The sequence below is a fragment of the Nicotiana tomentosiformis genome, chromosome 4 (genome assembly GCF_000390325.3).
Source record: "Nicotiana tomentosiformis chromosome 4, ASM39032v3, whole genome shotgun sequence".
Classification (NCBI taxonomy): Eukaryota; Viridiplantae; Streptophyta; class Magnoliopsida; order Solanales; family Solanaceae; genus Nicotiana; species Nicotiana tomentosiformis.
In genome coordinates this window covers 26,090,784-26,100,072 of record NC_090815.1, presented here as the reverse complement: position 1 = coordinate 26,100,072, position 9,289 = coordinate 26,090,784, and the positions used below count along the sequence as shown (strand labels likewise).

At 34.7% G+C, this 9,289-nt stretch overlaps 1 long non-coding RNA gene across 3 annotated transcripts; it reads left to right on the top strand.

The window, feature by feature from the left end:
- Positions 1–713: 713 nt before the first annotated feature.
- Positions 714–3,071, top strand: LOC104111917 (uncharacterized). Of its 3 annotated transcripts, XR_011415327.1 has the most exons (4): positions 714–889; positions 1,055–1,216; positions 1,834–1,868; positions 2,717–3,071. It is a non-coding gene; the product is annotated as an uncharacterized lncRNA (long non-coding RNA). The 3 variants fall into 3 exon arrangements; XR_011415326.1 differs by lacking the exon at positions 1,834–1,868 and having other exon boundaries at positions 2,717–3,069; XR_689841.4 differs by lacking the exon at positions 2,717–3,071 and having other exon boundaries at positions 1,834–2,687.
- Positions 3,072–9,289: the final 6,218 nt, after the last annotated feature.

Genomic DNA, 9,289 nt, shown 5'->3' with positions numbered 1-9,289 from the left:
TACATTTCATGTGGCGCGGTTTGCAATGTGTACCACAACGACAAGTGTACGACATCGTGACTTATTCCATAAATAATTTCATAAATACTAAAAGTGGTTTTAAAAGTTAAAAATGCACAATAGGTTTTTAAACATGTAATAAATCAGATAATTAGGCCAAGTATTAATTATTAAGCGACCGTGCTAAAACCACGGAACTCGGGAGTGCCTCATACCTTCTCCCAGGTTAACAGAATTCCTTACCCGGTCTTCTGTGTTCGCGGACCATAAATAGAGTCAAATTTCCTCGATTTGGGATTTTAAAATAAATCGGTGACTTGGGACACCATAAATTATTCCAAGTGGCGACTCTGAAATAAATAAATACCATTTCGATTAATGTCACTTAATTTGGAAAAACTCCCTTATCCCATATCCTCTTCGGGGAAAAAGGAGGTGTGACATATGCTTGATAACCTGCTATGAGATTATCATAAGTCAAGGTTTCAGATAATATGGGTACTTTATGTAACGATTTTTGTAACCGTTGCAATAGAATAAATTGTGGCAACGGGTTTTTGGTAAAAATGCCAATTGGAACGGTTATTAGTTCCCTCCTTATTTTACCTTCTAATTTTGATAGTCCCGCCCAGAATTGTTCTATTGTTATTTTTAATAATAATAATATTAATATCTTTAGGCCCACTTTTTTTCTTAAACCCAACTAGCTTCAAAACAAAATAACGCATAGTTTCAAAATAATGCATCGCTTCAAAAACTTCTTTGTAGCTTCAATCACAGATGAAGAACGTATTTGAAGAACACATCTCAAAATGCATATAGCTTCAAACACATCAAAGTAGGCTAAAACACTCTCACGCCTATGGAGGTCGCTGACCATCAAGAAGAGGTAGGTCATAAGATATAGCTCAGATCTAGGTTTCTCCTCCATGAGGATTTTTGGGGTTTCTTCTTTAACCATTCCTTTCTTGTTCGGCTTATTAATTTCTTGTTGAGTTTATTATTTTGCTTTTGATTTAAGCATGGAATCTAAATTGGGTATCTGTTTATCTAGGGCTATTGGGAGATTGTCGGGAAATGAGGGAAGATGAGATTTGCTATAGAGAATGCGACAAAGACGAGGATTGTGATACAAAGATACATATACTGAGATCGTTTTTGAATATTAAGATCGCCAGGGATTCACTTTGTAGCGTTATATCGGGTTCTCCTGTTGGTAAGCTTTATTATAAGCTTCGAATTTGTTACTGCCCGATTGAAAAATATGTTATAATTTTTATTTTTAAGTAAAAGATTCGCAACATTTAAGTGTATTAAAATCTTGAGCTGATTGGAAAATTTTGGCTGAGATATGTATTGCGACTGCTTTTTGTGGTCTTTAATTTTATGCAATCCTAGTAGTGGAATATATGTTCTATTTGGTTTAGCTTGGCTTAATGAATTGGTTTGGGTAAAAAACAAATTTGGATCTGTTAGGGTTTTCCTTATACTATAATTCCTTCCTTTTTCTTATTGACTTTTTCAATAAAACTGAACATTTTATACTAATTTCTATTTACGTCTATGCGGATGCTACCCCGGTGAGCGGCAATATTCGAGAATGTACCCGCACTTGGAAAAAAGTAAGAGAGCGAGGAAAGTACATACATTATTGTGTGATTCACTTTTTTTTCTACTTATGATTTGTTTTGTGGTGGTGCAATGGATTTTGTTGTCACTATTTGCAATGTCTGGAAATAATTCAGCTGAGGTATCTTGCATTAATTACATGATCAACCTCTACTGTTTCTGCAACTTGCACTGCATGCTCAATCTCCACTCATTTTGTTGCAGGTGTACTGATATCTCCTAGGATTGGAATGATGTCGGTAGGTTGAATTTGAGCATCTATAGCAAATGTGTAGGATTCATGTGAGACTGTACTAGATACAGGTGATATGGAGGAGTCAGGTTGTATAGGCACAGACACTTGTGTAGGAAAGTTGTCTTCTAAAGTAGTTGTAGTCTCTCTGAAAGGGAAGATGCGTTCTCTAAAAATGACATCTCTGCTCACAAATATAGTCTTAGTGTCTAAATCAAACAACCTATACCCTTTCTGAACCTCTGAGTAGCCTATGAAGACTGATTTTCTTGCCATTTTAGCAAACTTGTATCCTTTTTGGAAATTGTTAGCAAAGCATAAACATCCAAACACCTTCAAGTGATCAATAGTAGGTGGTTTGTTATACAACACCTCATAGGGGACTTTACTTGTAATAGAGATGTAGGCCATTTGTTGATCAGGGTAGACAACTGTTTTAATGCAATCTCCCCAGAACCTTCTAGGTAAACAACTCTGAAAGTTCAATGCTCTGTCTACTTCAAGTATGTGCTTATGTTTCCTTTCCACCATCCCATTTTATTGGGATGTGTAAGGACAACTACTTTGATGCACAATACCTAAAGAAGCTAACAATTCATTGCAACTAGAGTTAAAGAATTCTTTCCCATTGACAGACCTCAATACTTTCACATTCATACTAAATTGAGTCTTTATCATTATAAGAAAATCTTTTAACACTGTTACAACTTCAGATTTTGACTGCAATAAGCATAACCGGGTATATCTACTAAAGTCATCCACAATTGTAAGAAAATAATATTTTCTATTATGTGTAGGCATATCTACTAAAGTCATCCACAATTGTAAGAAAATAATATTTTCTATTATGTGTAGGCAACTTATGAAGACTCCAAACATCAAGATGGATAAGCTGAAAAATACAGTCAGTTTTACTACTACTAAGAGGGAACTTCAATCTACTTTGCTTAGCTAAAGGGCACACTTCACAATTATGTTGCATGTTGTCTACTACTTTATTCTTCAAGACATAAATGTGTTTCATTGTTATTGTTGATGGATGGCCTAATCTCATATGCCAAAGGTTGGATTCATCAGTGTCCTTGGTAACCATTGTTGTTGCAGGTCTGTCTCTCCACTTGAGCACATATAGTCCACTGTCCTCCTTACCAATCCCCATCACCTTCCCATTGTAAAGACCCTGCAATACACAAAAGTCAGGGAAGAATAGGACATACCATCTCAACTCCTTGGTCAACTTAGAGATTAACAACAAATTAAACTTAAAATCTGGAACATATAACACATCCTTTAGTTCATAGCTTCCTAGAATAGAAGCATTTCCTTTGTGTGTCACAGAGCACCTGCTACCTGTTGGCACCTGCACTTTATGATTCCTCTGTTGCTTAATGTTCTTTAAATTAGACAAAACCTCTTTATGACATGTAATATGATGAGATGCCCCTGTATTTATTATCCACTCACAAAAGGATGCATTAGACAGCAATGTAGTTATACCTGTCATAAGCGTATGACCATCATCTGCATGTGTTTTGTTCAGAAGATCCGATAGCTTTTTGTACTAACTTTCAGTGGAAAAATGTCCCTGTGGGTGGTTCTGAGAAGAACTTGTGGTCTCTTCTGATATCATGTTGGAATAAGTATGTTTCCTTGCCCCTACTTTTCTTCTTGCTTTTAATGTCAGGGGGATACTCTATGATTTTGTAACAATTTTCTTTAAGATGTCCTTTGTATCCACAATGCACATAAATTATCCCAACCTTCTTAGCTTTATATCCTTGATTATGTCCTGCCATCATAGTTAAGGGCTCTCTATTTACTTCAAGCACACTTAGCTCACGTTGGCTTTCCTCTTGAATAACCAAAGCGTAAGCCTGTTTACAGTCAGTACCGGCGTCTTAAGCAATATCTAACTTCTTACTTGACTATAACTTTCATTAAGACCAATAAGGAACTGCAACAAACGTAGATTTTTAAATTGCTCAATAAAAGGCCTAGTCTCTTCACAATCACAACTAGGTGTTGGAACTAACAAGTCAATTTCATCCCAAAGGTCGTTCATTTTTGTGATGTTACAGAATCAATACATTGCTTTAATGATCCAATTTGTATCCATAGAAGGTAAAAACGAGTGAGATTAGATTTATCAAACCTCTCCTTGAATTCACTCCACAATGTTTTTGCATTTGATGCATAAATGATGCTCGGCTGTAATTCTGCAGATACTGTGCGTCTTATCCATGAGAGAACAACCGCGTTACATCTTTTCCACCGATTTGCCTATTCTCCTTTGTAAGAGCTTTTTATGCTGGTTCCTTCTATGAACCCTAGCTTGTTCTTCACTAGAAGTACCATGCGTATCGATATACTCCACAAACCATAATTTTCAAGTCCGATTTGCTTTATATCATGCATTGCAACTCCAGGCATATCTGTAGATGCTAAAAACAGAGGATGATTCTGATCAATTTGAAGACTAGCCGTTTCTCCCATGGCTTATTGAATTCGAGCTTCTAACAATGTCCGATGTTCAGATCTTACATATTTTCGTCACAATTCCAAAAAACGCCCTTTGATACCACGATAGAATCTAGATTGCATGAACAATTGAAACCCTAGCTTGAAGGATCTAGAAGATACAGAGAGTAGAGAGGAAGAAGCAGAAAATGATTTTTCATTTTTCTTTTATAATGCACTGTTACAGTGAGTAACAGTATTTAAACAGCTTAACTAACACTCATGTGTCTCTCACATGTGCATGTATACATTGTCTAAAATACCACTCTCATTATAACTAACTCTACTCCTCTACTTCTCAATAATGACCATGAAGTGTAGAAACAAATAAAAGTTAGCACCTCGATCTTCCCTCAAGCTCCTTCCTCTATGCTTGAGTGATGAAGAGAGAGACTAAAAATCATCCTATTTGTAGTGACAAGTGTGTTGTCCCATATAGTGGGCTAATATATGTGTAGATCATGGTAGTAAGTGAGGTGAATAGTGAAGATCATGAATGCCTCTTGGTATATTTAATTTTGGTTTTTTAACGTTGTTATACAGCCCCAAAACATCTTACATTCTCCCACTTAATCAAATGATCAATGAAAATTATTATGGATTTCACAAAAATATAATGGCTACAACTTTAACTTTACTGATCGCTATATTTTCTAAATTCATCACTAATATGGATCATTGGCTCATTGCAATGTTATATCATGAAAGATATAAATCCTATGCATCACAATATGATTATTGCTCCAAAACAACAGAAGGATATGACCCACTTTAACTATCATGCTCAAATGAACTTTTTATGTCCAATTGAACAAACTTTTTGATGTTCATAATAAAGGTCCAACTTTACTATCAAAGCACAAGAATATATATATCTCTTTAATATTTTAAAGAGATAGGAAAATAACTTGCACTTTGGAACACTAAAGTGAATACAAGATGTCCGATACACTTGCTAACTTTTTTACAAACAACAAGATATTTCAATTTCGTGTGCTTTGGCTTGCTTGAGCACTTGTTGTTCTTTAAAAGAAGACAAGCTGCAAAAGTCGTCATAAGCCTTAAAATAAAATCTAAACTTCTAAGCCAAGATATAAAATTCTTGATCCAAAATGCTTGTGACGTACCTTCATAACATGCCACAATTCAGCTTCCATTAACTGTTGAAAAAGTTATAAACATATATATATATATATATATATATATATATATATATATATATATATATATATATATATATGTATGTATATATGTTGAAAACGGTCATATAATTTGTTTGGAACCCTTAAGATCAAAAGCTTGGCGGTACACTGGTTGAGCAGTCCGCTCATATGCCTCTGTCACCTTCAAATCCTGAATTCGCCTCTGAACACAAGCCATAAAATCCAAATCACGATAACCCATTACCTCAAGAGAATCACAATGGTGATAGGTGAACATATAATGTTTTGTACCTTGAAGATAACACATCACCTACTTTGCCATTTTCTAGTGATCCATATCAGGATTCCCTTATATCTTTCGAACATCCAACCAGAAAACTAAGATCAGAATGTTGCGCAAGTTTGAGCATACGTTAAACTCCCAATTACAGATGTATATGAGATATTTTTCATTTGGTTACGCTTAATTTTATCTTGGAGCTTTGGCTGAAATTTTATTTATCTCCTTTCACTTTGTGTAAGTAAACAATTTTGCATTAGAAAATTTATAAGAACTTTATCTATATAGGCCTTTTGAAATAAGATTTTCCACGATGAATTTCAATCAAACACATAAGAGGCTTCACTTATGTCTTCATTCCACAATTATCAGAAAGAAATTTTTTTAGTTTCATGTAATAGACCATGATCCTTACATGTAAGTAGTATGTCATCCACGTATAAAATTATGAATTTATATTTGCTCTCAGAGACTTTCAGATATATACATTCATCAAATTTACTATCTTTATATCTGAAGAACGTCACAGTATCGTGAAACTTAACATACCACTGAAAGGAAGTTTGTTTAAGTCCAAATTAGAATTCTTTAATGTACATACTAATTGCTCTTTTCCTTTCTCCTCAAAACCTTCAGGTTATTTTACGTAGATATTTCTTCTAGATTTCCATTCAAAAGGCTGTTTTCACATACATTTAATGTAACTCTACGATCAAAATATACAACTAAGACCAGAAGTCAGGCCTTATAGAAATAGAATCATTAACATAGGTATTTTCAAGAAGGAAAAGTAGAAGGAAAAAGCGAGAATTATATTTCCCTCGGGAAGAGCATTCAACAGCGAACCTCCAGGTCCTTTCTAAGAATATTTAGAATTCCATGAATGTAAGTTTCATTTTTGGGACCTCAGAATGGGGTTCGATAAATGCAACATCCTATGAGGACCATATATTCAAAAACCATAAGTTCAGCATAGACAATATAGTAATCAATCCTCAACCACAATATTGCTGAATAAGTCACAGAAATTAAAGATTGACCAGTTTAATCATCTGAATAATATTCCAGCATTTTTATCCTGATTATATCAATCTGTTGAGTACAAAATCTCTTTGTGTTGGAAAATTGTTATCGGGTCGGTTCCACCCATAATAGTACCAGTGGCGAAATCAGAATTTTTTTTCCAGGGCGTTAAGACTTAAAAAAAGTAAAAAATATTTTCCAACAAAGGGTGTTCAATATATGTTATAAACATCTAAAATCTAATATTTTACTTATATATGCCGTGTAATTTTTCGTAATATCTCAACAAAGGGTGGTCAATTGACCATCCTTAGCAAAAGGTGGCTTCGCCCATAAAGGGTTCTAATTAGCCTGTTAACCCATTAGCTAGTCCTCCTCCTAAAACCCTACTAGCCTATATAAGCACCACTTCAGGTGTTGAAAAGGAAGGTTTTTCATTAGACTAGAGACGGCTAGGGTTAGTTCTCTAAGCTGTGGAAACAGGGAGTCCGTCCGTCACGTGAGGATTCCAACGACCTGTAATTCGAGCTGTGGTTACAACATACGATCAGATCCCGGAAGGAGAAATCCGTAAGTCTCCAATACACGAATTAGTTCACTTTTTCAATGATTCGTCAAATATATCATCTTTACATCTTATGGATATGCATTAACCGAGGATCAAGAGGAAAATATGATTCCGTTAGTATAGCTACGGAGAAGAACAAATTCTTCAATGAAAGAACAGCGAATCATTGCTCCATGGAAATAGAAGTGAAAACCGTCACAAAGAAACAACCAATTCGGAACAAAGAGAATTTACAATTTGAAGCTACTACTTCTATTGCATCTTGTATAATCTATCTAAGGACTATAACTTATGAACATTTTCTCGTACACTTTCTTTTCACAACATTTTGTTTTACCGCAAAAGAAAATATGGGTCTGAAAGGCAAGTTGATTGCTTCAATAGAGGTGTGAAGTGTGGAGGACGGAAATATAACGACCGTAACACACATCTTACCACTTTCTCTATATGATTTACTTGCATCAACTTTTATAGAGTGTTTTGCCATTTTCATACAAAGTTATTTTATGATGTTTGTTAATTACCATAAAATATATCCCAAGCAAACCATTTTATATCGTAAGGAGAAACTAACTCGTTCGCTTGTCGGGAAATCATTTCCTTACCGCTATCTAAACTTTTAACGTCATTTTTCAATTTTTGCTTAAACGACATTATTTATCTTTTTTACTCAAATATTACAATAAACACTCTCCGATTTGTTGATATTATTAATAATCTTTGATATAAATGCTTTACGCAACATATCTTTCGCTGACCAATCGAACACCAGAAAAAATTCTTTAAAATATTTATGACGAATTGGACAGTTGAATAAGGAGTAACATCTCTTGCATTTTTTGATTTTAATGATTACATATGGAAAAGATAAGATTGTTAAGGAAGTCATTTGTCACGATTCAAAATCCATTTAGTCGTGATGTCACCTAACCCAACATGCTAGGTAGCCAAGTGATAGTCAACACAACTCAAATGAGAATAACAAAAATAAATGAGAAAAATAACTGAATTTCTATACAATCTCAATGATTGGTAGTACAAGTCATGAGCTTTTAAGACTTAGAATTTACAAAGGTAGTACGAAAATACATCATCTGCTCGAAATATACATAAACTGATTTGCAAATCTAAAGCTACCAAGGATAAGTGACAGCTATAATCGGAACGCAGGTACATCTTCAATGCCAACTCCCTCCATACACATCAACATCAACTTCAAGATCTACATACAAGGTGCAGAAGTGTAGTATGAGTACAATTAATCCCATGTACTCAATAAGTAACAAACCTAACCTTAGGTTGAAAGCAGTGACGAGCTTGAAAGAAGGTCAGTGTCCAACACAATAGCCAATAACAACTCATAATAATATAATGAGAATAGTAAAGGTAAATAACTGAAGAGATATATGCTCATCTCGTTCACATTTACTGGAAAGTAGGCATGCTTATCAAAAGAATTGTATTCCCAATTCATAACACCGAACAAGAATTTTTGTTTACCAATTAACATGAGGAAAGTACATCTCCATGCCTACATGTCAATATACATGCCAAGTCACCAATTATCATATATCGTCTAGCATGAGGAATATATATCTCTATGCCTACATGTCAAGCATACATGCTAAATTATCAGATGTCATATTATCGTTTAACATGAAGAAAATGCATCTATATTCCTACATGTCAAGTATGCATGTCAAAGGAATGATTTCACGGTGGTACCCCCAGGTGCTCTCACTCTCAATATACTCAAGTTGTCAGTCTCAAATGGCCACTACATCACACATACAATCACTCAGCAATGTATGGGTGCATGGCATTAATGTCCCTCACCAAAGCACGTATATGTATATCATTGTGCCTGTGCTCACTAC